The sequence below is a fragment of the Sciurus vulgaris genome, assembly GCF_902686455.1.
Source record: "Sciurus vulgaris genome assembly, chromosome: 8".
NCBI classification, from domain to species: Eukaryota; Metazoa; Chordata; class Mammalia; order Rodentia; family Sciuridae; genus Sciurus; species Sciurus vulgaris.
In genome coordinates, this window is record NC_136468.1 from 24,647,546 (window position 1) to 24,665,147 (window position 17,602).

A 17,602-nucleotide genomic window follows, 5' to 3' on the forward strand; every position below is an offset into this window, starting at 1 on the left:
CCCTGGGTTCAATCCTCAGCACTGCAAAAAAAAAAAAAAAAAAAAAAAAAAAAAAAAAAAAAAGAGCAATTCATTTAGCAAGCATGAAAAAGGCCCAAGCAATAACAAGATAATGTATTAAGCCAATTTGAATTGATGAGTTTTTATTTTCTAAATAAATGACTTGAGTTAAAATTGGTTCTATTTCCCTGATATAAACTGAGTTAGCCTTTACAGGAATTCTTTCACAGGGGTTATCTCATTCACAACTCTCTAGGAAATGGATTCCACACAATGTAGGTTGTATTGTAAACAGAGAAGTTGGTTCCCTGATACTCAATAAAAGGGCAAAAACTTGAAATCCTACATTAGTCCTACATCATTTTTTTTAAAAGCACTTGTTTATGCATATATGCTATCATTTGTTTCATTTTTGTTTTATGGTAGTATTGGGAATTGAACCCAGAAGTGCTTTAACACTGAGCTATATCCCCAACCCTTTTTATTTTTTAAATATTGAGACAGGATCTCACTAAGTTGCCAACACTACTCTTGAACTTGCAAAATAGCTGGGATTACAGGTATGCGCCACCATGCCCACCTTCATTTGTGTTTTGAAAAAGTGAAGGATATGTACGTTTTTGTATAGCCTACCTGAAAGGATATACAAAGCAGGGGTGGAGGCTTCCAGAAAGGGAAACTATGGGAGAGAAAGTAACTTTGTTGTTGTTTAATTTTTTAAATATTTTTTTTAGATGTTGTTGGCCCTTTATTTTATTCATTTATTTACATGTGGTAGAGGATGGAACCCAGTGCCTCACACATGCCAAGCAAGCACTCTACCCCAAGCCACAACCCCAGCCCCAAGAGAAAGTCACTTTGCACTTTTTAATTTTTTTTATTTTTACAGACTGCATTTTGATTCATGTACACAAATGGGGTACAACTTTTCATTTCTATGGTTGCACTGTATTCCTTTTTATATTGTCTTAACTACATGTATATAATACTTACTCAAAACTTGGTATTTTTAGCCAGGTACAGTGGCTCACAACTGTAATCCCAGAGACTCCAGAGGCTGAGGAAGGAGGATCAAAAGTTCAAGGCCAGCCTCAAAAAGTTAGAAAGATCCTGTCTCAAAACAAACAAACAAAAAAAAGGGCTGGAGATGTTAACTCAGCAGTAAAGTACCTCTGGGCTCAATCCCCAGTGCCAAGGCAGTGGTGGTAGATATTTTTAAAAGTCCATCTCTACATCATTGATTACTCTAGTCTTTTATCTCAAATTCAAATACCAAAATATGCTAGTATGAAAATACTAGATAAGAAAATCACTGGATATGCATTTGTCACACATATCTCACATCTGATGAAAGTATCAAGGACAAACTGTCCATCAACTTGGAAGTTGTGATTACCTGAAGGAGCACCTGGTCACAGGAGAATCTAGTGATGCCATTCATCTGACCAACATTAACTGATACAGATGCTACTCCATTGGTAACGTTTTCCTTTTTACATTATTCGCAGCATTTGTTTTAAAAAATGTTCTGAATAGCACAAAGGAGCTAAACTTAAATATTCCTTAAATCACAAAGCAACATTAAATTCAGCATTCATGGGCTGGGGCTGGGGTTGAGTGGTAGAGTGCTTGCCTAGGACGTGTGAGGCACTGGGTTCAATACTCAGCACAATATAAAAAATAAAAATAAATAAAATAAAGGTTGTGTCCATCTACAACTAAAAAATATATTTTTAAAAATTCAGCATTCACTTAGCTCCTAATATGCACCAGGTACTATGACTTGATAACATTGACTCGTAATATACAATGTAATCTGTGACAATGTGAATTGAACCTAAATATTTCACTACACAATACAGATTTAATCATCAATGAAAAGAGACATGGGGCACTGAGGTTGCGACTCAGTGTACAGCACTTGCCTAGCATGTATGAGACACTGGGTTCAATCCTCAGCACCACATTAAAATAAACAAAACAAAGGTATTATTCCATCTACAACTAAAAAAAATAATAATAATAAATTTTTAAAAAAGAAAAGAAAGAAAAAGACTTGGGGATTTTAACCAATTCTAAGTTCAATAAAGACAACCCTATGATGCAACTACAGATAAAACTAAATTTAAATTTGGGCGACATCATAGTTGGCTAAACTGTGTCCATAACATAAGAAAATCTGCATTTATCAGACCTGTCCTGCAACTCATGTGACATTCTAGGACACACATGATGTCCAGGGATGCAGACCATGGAAGGTAATGTTTAATGTGTTAGCTACTATGTGCTAAGTAGTACTTCACAGGAATTTTCTTTACATCTTCACAAATCATTAAGGAGATTCATACTCAAAGGTTAAGCAACATGCTCAAGGTTGCAAAGTTAGAAGGTGGTATTATAATTTAAGCCTGTAGTCTGGTAGTGGCTTGAATGGTGCCTCCCAAAAAGGTATGTTCATGTTCTAAATCATTGAAATTCAGGAATGTTTCCTTATTTGGGAAAAGTATCATTGTAGATGTAACCAAATTAAGGATCCTGCAATAATATCACAAGATGATACTAAGCAAGTACAACCATCCTTATACAAGTCAGAGAGATGGATATTACAAAGAGTAGAAAACAACGGAACCATGGAGGCAGACACCCGACTGAAGTGCCACAAGTGAAGGCATGCCACTAAAACAAAACAAAGCATAAAAAACAGATTCTCCCCCTAGAGCTTCCAGAGGAAGCACAACCCTGCAAACACCTTGATTCTGAAAAAAGGGTCTCTGGATCTGTGAGATAATACATTTTTGTTTTAAGCCAGTAAGTTTGTAGTAATTTGTTATGGCAGCCCTAGATAATTATATTCATCCCTCAAACTTCATATTTCAAGCACACTCTATCCCAGAAAGCTGAAGGATGTAAGGATACTTACACTAAAACAGAAAGAGTTTAGAAGACTTTACAATGAAAATGAAAACTGTTTTTGGAAGCACCCCACCCCATCCAACTCCCCAAAAAGAAATAAGATCAGTAGATAAAAGTTCCAGGGAGAAATTTCAGTTGAAATTACTTTCTAACCACCTAAATGTCTTAAATCCAGACTGATGTGTTCAAGGAGTGACTGAAGACTTTACCTCTAAGGAATACAGTTGGCTTAGAATCTTTTTCCACCATGAGTTCCTAAAATTATTAAATGTTAGATGGTACCACAAAAGCCTAACAATGAGGTATGATATTACAAATTAGTTTTCTGAGGATTCTACAATCAAATAATTCTGACAGCTTATTTTGTGTCAGGCACTATCTCCTGGTAAGTCTGGTGCCTGAAGATGAACACAAACACATTATCTACTCTTCTGAAGCTTATAATCTGGTGGGTAATATGCAATAAAGGTAAAATTGCATAAATGAATGAGTATAGTGAAGAAAAAGCTCAAAAATGAGGGGAACCAAGTATAACTTGCTTGAGCAGAGACTCAAAGAACTTATAAGATTTTAATAAACAGAGAGGGAAGGAAAAGCTGTCCAGTCAAAAAGGAACAGCCACAGGAAAAATCTAATGGTTAGGGGAAATGTACAAAATGAGTCCAAAAGGTCAGAACAGCCACATTAAGCAACTTTATCTTCATCCTAAATTCCAAGGGAGCATGATCAGACCTATATATTAAGAAAAATCAATTCATTCTGGCTGCACTAATGGACTAGTGCTAGGCCAGAGTGGATGCAAGTGACCACCTGTATCTGTCCAGGAAAGCCAACAAGCAGCTTAGACAAAAGTGTAGTGGTAGAAATGAAGAAGACAGACTGAGTTTATTTCGAAGAGTAAACAGGATTAGATGATATGGAAAGACAAGGGGTCTGGTGTGAGAAACCAGATGAAGTGGCACTATTGACTGAGGTAATCAAGAAAGAAACAGGGCCAAGTTTGAAAAGGGAAGTTCATTTTGTGATGCAGTGTATTCCAGGTATCTGAAAATTAGGCAATGGACATAGAATTCTGAACCTCAACTGGTTGACCAAATCAGAGTTACACATATTGACACAGAACACCTGCACAATCTTTTATCTTTAAAGGAAAGAAGTTATAAGAGCATCATTATTCTTAATTAAAAAGTTCAAAACAGTGCAAACCTAAAAGAATCACTACTGTTCCACAAGCCCTAAATTAATATTAAACAAAGACTACCTATCTAAAGGGCATCGAGTATCATTTGGTCACAAAACTTCATAATGAAAACAACCATCCTGGTGGACTCTTAAGTGAAAATTGGCTACTGCTCTTACCCTTTCAGATATAAAAACTAAAAACAAAAGTTCAAGACAAAACATTTGTGCTTTTTATTTATTCCGAGATTCTCTTCCTCCCACTACATCTAGAAGACACTGAGTTGATATCTTGTCAAGCGTAAATAAGGAACAGGAATACATTGTTGAAGAAGAGACAAGAGAAAAGGAAACTGCAGAAAACACACACACATCAAGGGTTTAAAGCTTTTGCAGACCTCAAACAGTTCCCTAAAGGGCAAAACATGAACACCAAAACCAAAAGGTTTTTATTAATAGAAAGGAATGCTCATGGTACAGTATCTGCTAACGAGCAAATCTATGATGAATATAAGAAACAAACCAAGCAAGTCCTTTGGACTTATTTCAGAAGAATGACAACTCCTCAAGCCTCAGACAAGTCTTGAAAGAGGCACTTCAGAAGGCAGCACTGTTATCATAAGAGATGGCAGGTCCACATGTGTTCTTGCACCTGGAGACCTACCAGTGGGAAAAAATGTAGAAGCAGAGGACAATAATATTGATGGTCCTGACTCTCTGTAGGCCTAGATTAACATGTGTGTTTGTGACTTAGTTTTTAACAAAAAGTTTAAAAAGTAAAAAATTAAATTAAAAATTTTAAAATTTAAATAGCTGGGTGCCATGGTGCATGCCTATAATCCTACCAACTTGGGAGGCTGACACAGGAGGATCCCAAGTTCTAGGCCAGCCTGGGAAATTAAGTAAGATCATGTCTCAAAACCAAAAAGGGCTGGGGGTGTAGCTCAATTGAGCACTCCCCGGTTCAATCCCTAGTATCTCCCCATCCTACCAAAAGAAACATAGAGAAAAAGTATTTTTGTTACAGCTGTACAGTTTAAGTTGTCAAGAAGTTAAAATGTAAAAAGTTCATTATAAAGTTACAGAAAGATATGATGAATTTATTACTGAAGAAAAAATTTATAAATTTTGTGTGCTTAAATACAGTGTTTATAAAATAGTCTACAGTAATGAACAGTAATGTCCTAGGACTCCACATGCTCTCACCACTCAGACTCACCCACAGCAACTTCCAGTCTTGAAAGCTCCATTCAGGATAGTGCTTGACACAGATGTACCCTGTATCTTTTAAGTAGTATTTTCACAATACTTTTCTGTTTAGATATATAAGTATTCACCATTGTGTTACAACTGACTACTGGTGTTCTGTACACTAACATGGTGTACATGCTTGTTGCCCAGGATCAATTCACTACACCATATAGCCTAGGTGTGAAGTAGGTTATACCATTGAGGTTTATGTAAGTACACTCTATGGTATTCGTAAACTACAAGATCACCTACCAAAGCATTTTTCTGAGATTAAACAAAGTATGACTGCACTTAGATGAAAAATGTTACCCAAGATTTGCTTAACACTTTGTACAAAAAATAAAAATAAACCAGCTATCAGAGGGATTAAAGACAGAATTAAATGAGCAGGCAGGAAAATTGGGTTACATTACTAGTTCTAAAGAGGACTCTACTGTATAAAAATCCTTAAGGAAGCTTTAAGAAAAACCAGTTACTTTATATATAAAATTAGAATTTTATATAAACACAAACACATTTCATTGGGCAAGGTATGAATCAGAATACATATTCTATAGAAATAAAAATGTTTATTTTTTTTTTCAGCAGCTAAGGCATAGTTTTATCTGAAAATAAAATACATTTATCTGGCTCAACTCAGGAGTTAAGAATTTTTTTAAGTGTGTATAAGAATGAAATTCATGTTTTTTTTTAATACATGAAGATGTATTATCTTTATTCTTTTTTCCTACATGTTATTTCAAAGTAATACTTAGATTGGTTCTAGAATGTTTAATAAAGAGAAAAGAAAATTAGAAAAAATCTACAATGGATGTAGAATTCTCATTTGTATTATTAAAGACAACTTAAAAATGAATACTGTAGCATCTTTAAAATCTTTTAAGAACAAAATTTCAAAATATTGCAATAAAAGAACATGCTATCATAACCAAATATATGACTTTTGGAAAAAATAATTAAAACTAAGGCTTTTTCAATAAAGGGGAGAACTAATAAGAGATCAATTGTACCCTAATCACGTGTTAACTACCATATTTGTACAAAGTGGAAGTGCTTACGATGTAATAATGAACATTTGTGATCTTAAAATCCCAAATCACTTGCCAATGTTGTAAATCCATAAATGTTGAAATAAATAGCTGGAAGTAAGTATATTTCCAAAACTGTAGTCTCTGACAGTTTATATTGTTCAACCAATTACATACATATAGTACAGCAAATAAAATGACATTATTGCTAGTTTCCACTTTGTTTCTTCATAATATGGCTATCTGGTGTTGCATTAGTAAAGATACTTCCTACAACCACATGGGTACCCCAGACTATGACAGATCACTTTACAGCAGCCAAGATCATCAACAGTAAATCCTAAATATCGATAGAATTCATCTGTTTCAAAAAGAGTGTTATTTGTATATGATCCAAAAAATGCCAACCAGATGATGGTCGATAAAGTCAGACCAAGAGCCTTCAGCTCAAAGAGCATAGCAGATTTCCTTAGCACCCTTAGTGAACTTTTCTAAGAGCATTTCTTTTTCAAGTTCTATTTCTTCACTTGTCATATCATTCCTAGTTTTCTGTGTTATGGTCAGAATCATTAGTTCACTACCAGCTATTTCTGGAAATAGTGGCTCAAAATCTCTTCGCAGCAATTCTGGATGTTTGGATTGCACACTCTACTCTGGCACTTTCAAAATAAGTTTCTGCACTGTTAACTTCTTGTTCAACAGGTCCATCTTTACTCTGAAATTCATTCACATATTGCACCATCACAAATTCATGTCTTTCAGTTGGCAAAAGTTCTCCTAGAACATCAGGCAAAGTTTTCTGAACCTGATTTTTCTTCTGTGATGCAGTCCCACTGAGGTGACAATCAAAACCTATGTTCCCAAGAAGCTGGACTCTCTGATCCTGAGGTCCAAATGGTCCCATAGTTTCATCAGGCCACACGGTTTAAGAGCATATATGTGGAGGGGCAGTGGCCACATGAGATTCATCTAAATCTGACAATCCTGCAGTTGAAAAGGATTTTGAGTTGACAACTCTTTTAACTAAAGAGTAAAATCCTTTGACGTAGGAAACCAGTCTGGCTCTGTTACAGAGCACATTGGCCATATCCAGTGGAGAAGAAAGACGCAAAAATCTTCTCTTTTGCAAAGTATTCCAATCACCATGGTTGGCTCCAGCTCTCCCAGCTTCATGCTGTCAAAATGGCTGCCAAATATTTATATTTTATAGATTTAAAATCTTTTGAACTTCCAGAGATCTTTTCCAAAAAAGGTATTTTTAAAACAAATATATTACACTATTGCTACTAATAATACTTAATTTATTAACAATGGGAATAACAACTCAGAGGGTCTCAGGGTAACATAAAAGATTAATATACTGAAAAAAGATTGCTCACTTCAGAAATTACCCTGCAAATAGGAATCTTTGCTTAGGAAGTATGATGCCAGAGTGGAGAAGCAGCAAGTTAATATGTGAATGAAAATGAGGATAACCCAGGATTTAGCTTTCAGTCTTCATTAAGTAAGCTCTCACTGGCAAGCCTTCACACCCTTACTCCAAAGTTACCCTTACCTCAGCAGAACCACAAAGCACAGAAGAAACAGTAGGCATTTCTGAAGTAAATGTGTATTTGAGAAATTTTTAAATTTCACCAAATAGATTTATAACTGCCCCACTAAGAATGTTTCAGGACAAAAAAAAAGATTGTGGGCCAGAGACTGTAGTTCACACTTGTAATCCCAGTGAACTGGGAGACTGAGGCAAGGGTATCAAAGTTCAAAGTCAGCCTCAGCAATGTAGCAAGATCCTCAGGAACTTAGTAAGACCTTCTCAAAATAAAAAGGACAGGGGATGTAGCTCAGTAGTAAAGTATTCCTGGGTTCAATCCCCAGTACAAAAAAAGGCTGATAATATCAAATGTGCTTAGACATTTTTGGCCCAAGACAGTATACATTGTATTATTCTGTTTTATATATATACACACACATATACACACACACATATATATACATATATACATACACATATATATGGTATATAATCATATAAATAATTAAAATATTTTTGTAGAACCATGATTACTTCACTCTTCCCCTTTTTACAATGAACACATTATATGCCTTTCTACATTAAGAAAAAGAATAAAGTCTAACATTTTATATATATGTAATATAGTCTATATAAAATATATGTATATAGCCTTACAACACAGACTTAAATTAAGGAATTTAAGAGAAATTTTAGAACCAAAAATTAAAGGCAAAAAGAAGTCACACAATTGGTGATATATCAGGATTATTTTTTTTGTCCAGACTTATTACCTGAAGCTAGTTTGAGTCAATATGCTAGTTCTATGATGATTTTCCTACTTAGCAAACCTTGGCTGGTTCTATGACTTCTGGGTTATTTTTATGTGGAAGATACTTTTACCAAAAATTTTGTCATAATTGTTTAATGAAAGACAAAACAAAAACAAGTGCCCAAAGGAAAAGACAAATATTATAGTTCTCTTTGTAGATTAAGTGAATGTAAAGATAATCCATTTTGTAGCACTATGGATGAACCTGGAGGACTTTATGTTAAATGAAATAAGCCAGGCACAAATACCCAATGTTCTCACTCATATGTGAAAGTTAAAGTTGATCTCATAGAAGTTGGTAATAGAGGGCTGGGGAGATAGCTCAGTTGGTAGAGTGTTTGTCTTGCAAGCACAAGGCCCTGGGTTTGATCCCCAGCACTGCAAAAAAAAGAAGCTGGTAATAGAATAGTGGTTACCTGAGGCTAGGAAGGGTAGTGGGAAGAAAGAGATAAAAAAAGGTTGATTAATGGGTACATAAATACAGTTAGTATGGAAGGACTGAGTTTTTGTGTTCTATAGCAGAGTAAGGTAACTGTAGTTATTTATTGATTGCATATTTTAAAATAGCTAGAAGAGGTATTTTACAGCACAAAGAAATGATAAATGAGGTAACAGATATGCTAATTACTGATTTTATTATTGTACATTGTATATAAGTCAAAATATTACATTGTAGCACAAGTATACAATTATTGTGTCAAAACTGTTAATCCAACAAGCTAATTACAAATTATATAACAAGTTTTTAGTTTAAGATTACCCAATACATTTATTCATATCATTCTTGTTTTTACTAATGCTTTCACAGGGTATCCTATAAAATAATGCTAACTGGTATTAATTGTTTTAATTATAAATATGGCAATGAAAAGTGTGGAGATTGGGCCAATGGTGTAGCTCAGAAAAGAAAAAAGTTTGAAGATCACTGCCCTGGCAACTAGGGACTAGCTGACAAAACCATTTCCCAAATCTAATTTCAAAGACCCAAAGTCTTCAGGAAGAAACTAAAAATGACCAATTATCTAAAGTTTCAGAAATATTTTTAAATATCTAAATTTTATTCATGACTTTTTAGAAATGTGAACACTAGCACTGTGTTAGCATTAAATCACCTTAGATCTCAAAGTACTCTATAACTATATTTCAGAAAGACCTTACAAAACAGTTCAACAGTACTTTGATTTCATGGTCAGAAAAACTAAACAAGAGAACGTCTTTTCTTTTTCTTTATCTTGTTCCATATTACTGAAACATTTGTACACCTTTGAAATTTTCCTAACTTAAAAATAAATTTTGTCTGAGTATAATCGATGAAGCAACTTGTTCTCTTTCAAAACACACTTTTCCTTTAAAACAGTAGTAATTTGATCCTTTCCCCAAAGCCTACTGATCAATAGTGCATAAATAGTCATTTTTAGTATGAGTTCTAGTGTATTAAAAAACAAGCAAAAAAACCAAGGCATCTAAAATGCTTTGCAAAATTCTGAAATTGGTTAAACTGTTTTGGCACTCCCCTTGTCTTCCTTCTGATGGTCCTACTCCATCTCTAAGAGGTGCCTCATGTCTTCCCCAAGTTTCCCACCTGCGACACTCAAAATTTCTTTCCCCTGATATATCCCAGTAGTAAAAATAACTGACTTCAGTCAGCTAACACAATCAACACTTTATTTAATCATTAACATTACTGAAAAGGCACTTGACTTTTCTTTGTGTCAAAAGCTCCTTGAAAATCCTTTTCCTTTTTTTTTTTTGCACCAGGGATTGAACCCAGGGACACTCAATCACTGAGCCACCCCTTACCCTTTTTGTTTTATTTTTGAGACAGGGTCTCCCTAAGTTGCTTAGGGCCTTGATAAGTTCCTGAGGCACCTGCCTCAGTCTCCCATTATCATGGGATTACAGGCATGCACACCAGGCCCTTGAGAATCTGGTGAAAGTGAGACTGGACCCTTACTCCCAAATTATCACACAGGCATTCACACAAATTTTTTCATGCAATTTCAAGAGGTTCAGGGCCACACAGTCAAAATATACTCCTGAACCCCAGAACCATAAACCTTAGGTTTAAAATCCCTATATTTAACATATTAATATCATAAAGTCTCAACATCAAAGAGGAATTTGAATTTTAAGAGACTAGCAACTCAAATGGATTCTAATTCTCAGAATTAGAAACAGACTTTCAAGATGGTATTAAAAAAAAAAAAAAAAAAGTCCAATAACTGGGGGTCATCTAAAACTTTTAAGCTACCATTCCCATGAGAGATAGGGAAAAATAAAACCTATTTCTAAGCATGGATCATCTATTAAATTGGGTTTCAAAGGCTCTCTACCCAAATTTAGTAATGCTCTAGAGTAATCTACTGTTTAAACTATCTTGATGCCAGGCAAAACAATACATATGTATTGTATATATGTATGTATAAACAATATATATGTATGTACAATACATACATATAGGGACATTTTGAAAATTTCTTTTACCTCTTAAACGCCAAATCCAGTTTTTGTACCAGTTAAGCTCTCTGTAGTATTTCACACGACTAACTTTCCTCTTAAAATTCTCTTAATCCCTCTCCTCAGCTTCTCCAACCCTACACCAGTCTATTAATTATCCACAATTACATCAACTTCCCTCTAGGACCCTCTTCTACTTGACCCTCAAATGTTGATGTTCCCAAGGTTGCCCTTAGTTTTTTTTCTCACTTCTAATATTACACTATTTTTTACAGTTTCCATATGACATTATGCTGATGAATGTGAATCTCTTAATTAATCCCTACATCCCCTTCAGTCCAGTTCATTCCCTCAGCAAACTAAACACATCTGGAATGATGCCCTATTACCTTCCTCCTCAAATCCTGTTCTTTCTACATATTCTCTAACTTAAACGCATCTTCATCCATTAACCAGACTATATATAATCTTTAACTCCCCATACTCAAAAACCACCAAACCCTGACAATTGTAAAAATAATCTCTAGAATTTATCTCCTGTTAAATCACAACTCGGTAGTCTCAAAGGTATTCAATACAATCTTCATATGTCATCTTTTTAAAAACCAGAGTAAGTGTTGGGGATGTAGCTCAAAGTAAGAGCATTTGCCTAGCATGGGCAAGACCCCAGGTTCAATCCGTAGCACAAAAAAAAAAAAAAAAAAAAAAAAAAAAATAGTTATTATTACTTTAAAAATTTCAAAACCAGAGATTTCCTACTCAAACCTCGTATAGTCCCCAAATACCTACAGAATAAATCCCATGCTTGTGAACATGGGATAACAAACTCTTCTTATCAAGCCATAACTTCATTAGTTCCATTTTCTAGTACTCCACAACTACAGTAAACCTCACTTGGCATACCTCAATTTATATTGCCGATGCCCTTATTCTAGCCTCCTCTATCAGTAAAATGGTTACTTATCGTTCACAGGCCTTCTCAAACCTTTCCTACATGAAAAGTGATCCCTAACCACACTGTCCCCTTCCCAAAAGGAATCCCTCCCTCTCTTCCTTATCCCACATCACTTTTTCTTTACTCTATTTTGATTTTCAACAAGTCAGATGAGCCCTTTATCTTCCTCCCTTCCTTAGATAAGGCCCACAGTTTATTTGTGACTCTAGCACCCAGCACATGCCTAGAATGTTCAATGTCTTCAATTACTGTGAATGAATGGCAAAACTCCAAGGAGAGGACACACTTAAAGAGGTAATTTCTCAATGGAGAGTATGCCTCACCCTCTTCTGAACATAAAACAAGAATTAGGTCTCCTGGTCCCTAGCTCCCCATTTCTAGTCCACTGCTTTAATAGCTTTAAGCAATGTTTCATGGGGGAAATTTCCTTACTTCCTCTTGTTCTTTGTAGGTTCAGCTGCCAGCCTAACCACATTAGCATTCAGTAGCAGCAACAAAACAGACCAAGTTCTAAAAAGCAAAGACTTTACAACTACCAACAGTAAAATACAAGCTCTTTAATAAAAAAAAAAAAAAAGGTCTTAACATAATGCATTCAAAGATCATCCTTCACAAAGATGTCTTTAAAAGGCCCACAGAGTTTATCCAACAGGCACCACTTAAAGAGATCTTAAGATGTCCCCTTCAATTATCAAACTTTTCACATATCTACACAGAAACCAACATGCCCCAATTAAAAACTATGCTCATATACTAAACAATGCAACTACCATAAACAGTAGATACTCTAAATCACCAATTGTATGATAACCTATACAAAAGTAGGTTTAAAAATATCCCCACCATGGGCTGGAGCTATAGCTTTGTGGCAGAGCACTTGCCTAGCATGTGTGAGGCACTGGGTTCAATCCTTTGCACCACATAAAAATAAACAAAATAAATAAAGGCATTCTGTCCATCTACAAAAAAATAAAATAAAAAAAATATATATATATATATATATTTTTAAATATCCCCACCAATTTTTTTTAATCAGTTAACATTTTCCCTTTCCCTCATCTCCCACCAGCAGCCCTTCCTCAATATACCCATCTCTTCCTTACTCTTAAAAAAAATATCTGATGGTTTGGTGCAGGTGAGCTATTAACCATTTGTGGTCGGCCAAAGCAGATGTCAGTCTGGGATTCAGAAGATCCCTTATGGTCAAATTATCTTTTAAGTGACAGCGAATAGTGACGATATAGATTTGCCTCAAGGGATCACAAATGTAGTAGGCCTGACACAACGGCAACTAATTTTGTTCTTTAATATACTCAACCATCTTAAAAAGTTGTATTTCTGGCACTTCTTCTGTTCATAGGTTTAATGTGATATCATATAAATGACATTTTTTTTTGGACATTTTAGGCAAAAGAATACAGGATGAAGTCTTTTTAATTCTCAGCAGCTAAATTGCATCGAATGAGGTTGAAAACATTATCTTAATTCTGAAGTGCACTTTAGAAAAAAAATATATTCCAAGGTATAAATAATCAAGTTATTTTCATTGAGCAGTCTAAAATTCATTATTCAAGTTTTGTCCATGCTACATAAAAATAACCTCAAAGTGTTCTTGTTGCTCTGAGCTTAAAAGTTTCCAATAACTCAATATGGTTGTAGTCTGCAAACACCTGAAAATGATTTACCTTTACTACTTCTCTTCTAGCCTGTTCACCTTAGACTAGTGATGGAAAAAGTACTAACTGAACATGGAAGAAAATGGATAATCCACCTGGTAGTTAATAAGGAAGCAACTATGAGATACATAACATAAAAATTAACATGTATCCAGAAACTCAAAAAACACTGGACTTGGTCTAAATAAAATGTTTCTAAAAGAAATTTAACAAGTGGGTTTCCTTTTCATGGCTATTTTACTAAACATTCATGGGAAGCTATATTAGGGTAAGCTTAGGCTGAAAACTAGCCTTAAACCTCAAGGAAAACATGAAAGAACAGGAAAAAAACGTCCTTGGCATAGAACATTTTCTGAAATGTTTTTTACAAAAGCAAAGATTGATATTTATTTTGTAAAACTGATTTTCCAAATACTACTTCTATGTGTTAATAAGCATCAAACACAGTCACACATAAACATCTCAATTCTCAAATATCCCATTTCCTGGACTGGCCTTGATTACAGACCCAAAAGGATGCATATAAACTCTTGAGGTTAGAGTAGGTATTTGTGAAACTCAACAACTCACAGTTTCCCCTCACCCTCCAACCTTGAGTGGATGAATAAGCCTGCTTCAGCATCAAGCACTCCACTTGTCTAAAGACATCCGACAGAAGTTGACACACACATTAACTTCCTGAAGAGTATGCTTCTAAAGGCTGAGGTTCATAGTACTTCTCCCACCAAACCAAAAATTAAGCATACCTTTCCAAATACTCATGGAAAAAGGCTTAATTTCAATAATTGCCATTCATCATCATCATTCCCCAACATTTACTCAATGCGTTATTAACACATAAGTTGTAAAAAATTAATCCTAGACAAAAAGCTTTATTTCCCCAAGTCACCCATTTATGGGTATTTCACTTAAAAATGCTGCTTGAAGACAACCCAGAAGTCTGGTTAAATCTACGTATGGTATATAGACAATGTAAACTCATATTTAAATCATAGGAAGTTTGTTTTCAGCACCCTAACTAAAATAGCAATGGTTGCTTAATTATACTTTAATAAAACAAAAGACCAAATCCTTTTCCTTTAATTCCCTCTATATCTGGACAAGGGCCCTCATTATCTCCTATAGCACCTTCTCTAACTCCAGAAGCTAAATTTCCTTAAAACACCGTAAGAAATTATTTGCATGAGAATTTTCCTTTCTCTTGTTTTTCCCCTTAAATGAGAATATGGATCACTCACTACTAAGCCACAGGTCATTTTCCCTCCTTTATGCTGAGTGTTGAGATTGTGATGAAATCAAAGGATTTCAAATAAGGTGAGCCAAAGGATTAAGTAAACAGTTATTCTAATCATATTTTTGTTTTGTTTTCATTTTGGTCAAAGACCCTGTTGAAAGAAACAGTTTAACTACTATCAGAAGAAAAAAAGGGCTGGGGAGTGCAGCTCAGTGTGCAGAGCATCAGCAAGCCCCAAGGCTCTGAGTATGATCCCCAGCACCAAAAGGAAAAAAAAAGTCCCCTGACACGAAAAATTCTGCCCACAATTCAGGAGTCATGAGTAAATACACTGTGTTACATGTAATTGTATGTTTCCTTTTGCACTCACAAGGAACTACAGATAAAACAAGTCGTATTTTCACTAATTTATAGTATAACTTGTCAGGAACTTTCAAACATTTCTAGGGAGTCAGGATATTACCGAATTAAAAAACCAAAACACACACACAAAGCATCTCCAAAGGCTTCCCTTGAGCGAAGAACAATCCAACAACTTACTCTTCAAGGCCAACGGGGGGGGGGGGGGGGGGAGATTTCTTAAGAGGCAGGGCTGAGATAGAATGGGAAAAGGACCACTGTGAGCACAGAAGATGCCCTGGTAGAAGTTGTACCAACACTACTAACACTGTCCAAGTTGACAGGCTCACTCACACTACCTTTCTCCCAATACATGCGTCTTTTAAACGCTTTTTTTAATATGTGAATTTTGCTATGACCATAGAAAGAATTCAGCACAACTGACACCAGCTCTAGAGCAAACAATTAATATACAGTATTCTAACTTAATGATTGGAAGAAGGGACGGTAAACAGGCAACAGCTCCTCCAACTGGTTGGCACAGATATCATTTGAAGCCCTAAAAATATTAAGATTTTAAAATAACTTCAAGTTCTGGTGGGCAGTTAGATGCACAGTAGAAACTTTGGGACCAGAAGCAACAACACAACAGGTGAAAGAAGCGGAGGACATCACGGCACAGTGAAGTGCACAACATGCAATGGCAAACCCTCAAGTTCCCCCAAAAGGCTGGGAATACGGTATAATACCATGCACAAGACCATCTCAGAGCCCCGTCTTTCCAGTGGCAAAGGCTCCTTCGGAGGGGCGCGCCACTCCCACCTCCCTTACCCAAGGGACCACCACCCCAAGCACAGGAAGAACCCAGGCCCCGCCGTGGTCACATCTCCGCTGGGGAAGAAAACACAATGTCGCTCCTTATTTCTGCGTACAAAAGGACTTTGCGCCCTCCTCCTCGAACTGCCGCCCGGCCGCCTCCTAACAACTTGCAAGAAGGTGGGCAACGCGCCATATTCCGGCGTCCCCCAGTCCACCTGGGTAACAAGCCCACGCCACCCCGGCGGGAGAGAAGCTTGGGAGGTCGTCAGCACAGCCAGCCTCCTCTCCCGCAGGAGACAGCAGCTCCCGCGCCCCGCCCGGTCCCGCCGGGCCGCGCCGCCTGCGGACCAGACCCGGGAAGGGCCCAGGGGGCGAGCGCCGAGCCGCGGCTCTGGTCCCGCGCAGCCCGCCCACCTCCCGCTCCCAGGCCCGGCGCGCTCTCCCGGGCCGCCTGCTCCCGAGCCGCGGGAAGGCCGGGCTCCGGGTTCCACCACCGGGAGGAGGCCGCGGCCCCGAGAGCCTCGGGCGGCGGCAGGGCAGGCCGGAACCCTGGAGCTATCGGGAGGGCAGCGCCTCCCTCCCGAGCCCGCCAGGACGCCTGGGGCCTAGTGCGGCCTGCGCATCCTCGGGGTGGCGGTTTGACTGGGCCGGGCCGGGGCCCCCCGCCCCAGGCGGGCCGAATCCAGCGGGGGCCCAGGCCCGGAGCCGGGGGCGGCAGGGTGCCGGCTGCGGGGCGGGCCGGCCGGCCGGCGGGCGGGCGGCGTGTTGCGGCTGCGCCGGGGCTGAAATAGCTGGAGATTGCGCGGTAGGGCACTCACCTCAGAGCGGCTGCGCTACCGTGGGCCTGCGCCGTGGAGACTGCGACCGCGCCGGCTCCTCGCAGCCTCCTGCCACCAGCGGCAATGGCGAGCGCTGCCGCCTCTGCCGCCGCGGCCGCCGCCGAGGAGGGGGAGGGGAGGGAGGAGGCACGCACGCGACGCACGGCTCGGCTTCCCCGCCCGCGGCCGCCATGATGGGGAGGTCGGTGCTGCTTCTCCGCGGCGGGCTGGGGAGGGGGTTCTCGACTAGGCTCCTGGCGTACCCCCGCCTACTCCTCCAAGTCTCCTGTCGCTACATAGGTTTGACTGGAGCCGGAATCATGAAGGCAACTGGATAAACAAAACGTGGTCGCTGTGGAGAAGTGGTGCATGCAGCTAAAATGGTTGCTGATCTGAAAAGAGTGTCATCTCTCGCCCCCAGCCCGGGGAATTAGGACCTCCGGAGTGTGCCAGGATGGTCCGAAAGGCACTCCCGCACTATTCTCCGTCTTGCCGGACCATTTCCGTCCTCACCCCTCCCTTCGCAATGACCTTTACTTCCCTGTTCAAACCCAACCCAGATATTTAAAAGCAAAAGTTTTCGTGCAAAGC

General features: G+C 38.1%; 1 protein-coding gene and 1 pseudogene across 2 annotated transcripts in view; both read right to left on the minus strand.

The window, feature by feature from the left end:
• Window positions 1–17,148, minus strand: part of NRF1 (nuclear respiratory factor 1) — a 143,211-nt gene extending 126,063 nt beyond the window's left edge. The window contains 1 exon segment of the mRNA XM_079149804.1: window positions 17,012–17,148. The gene's annotated coding sequence lies outside the window, so the exon portion shown is untranslated.
• On the minus strand, window positions 867–8,339 carry LOC306667322 (cobalamin trafficking protein CblD-like; annotated as a pseudogene). The gene has a single exon. The product of its transcript is annotated as a cobalamin trafficking protein CblD-like (transcript).
• Window positions 17,149–17,602: the final 454 nt, after the last annotated feature.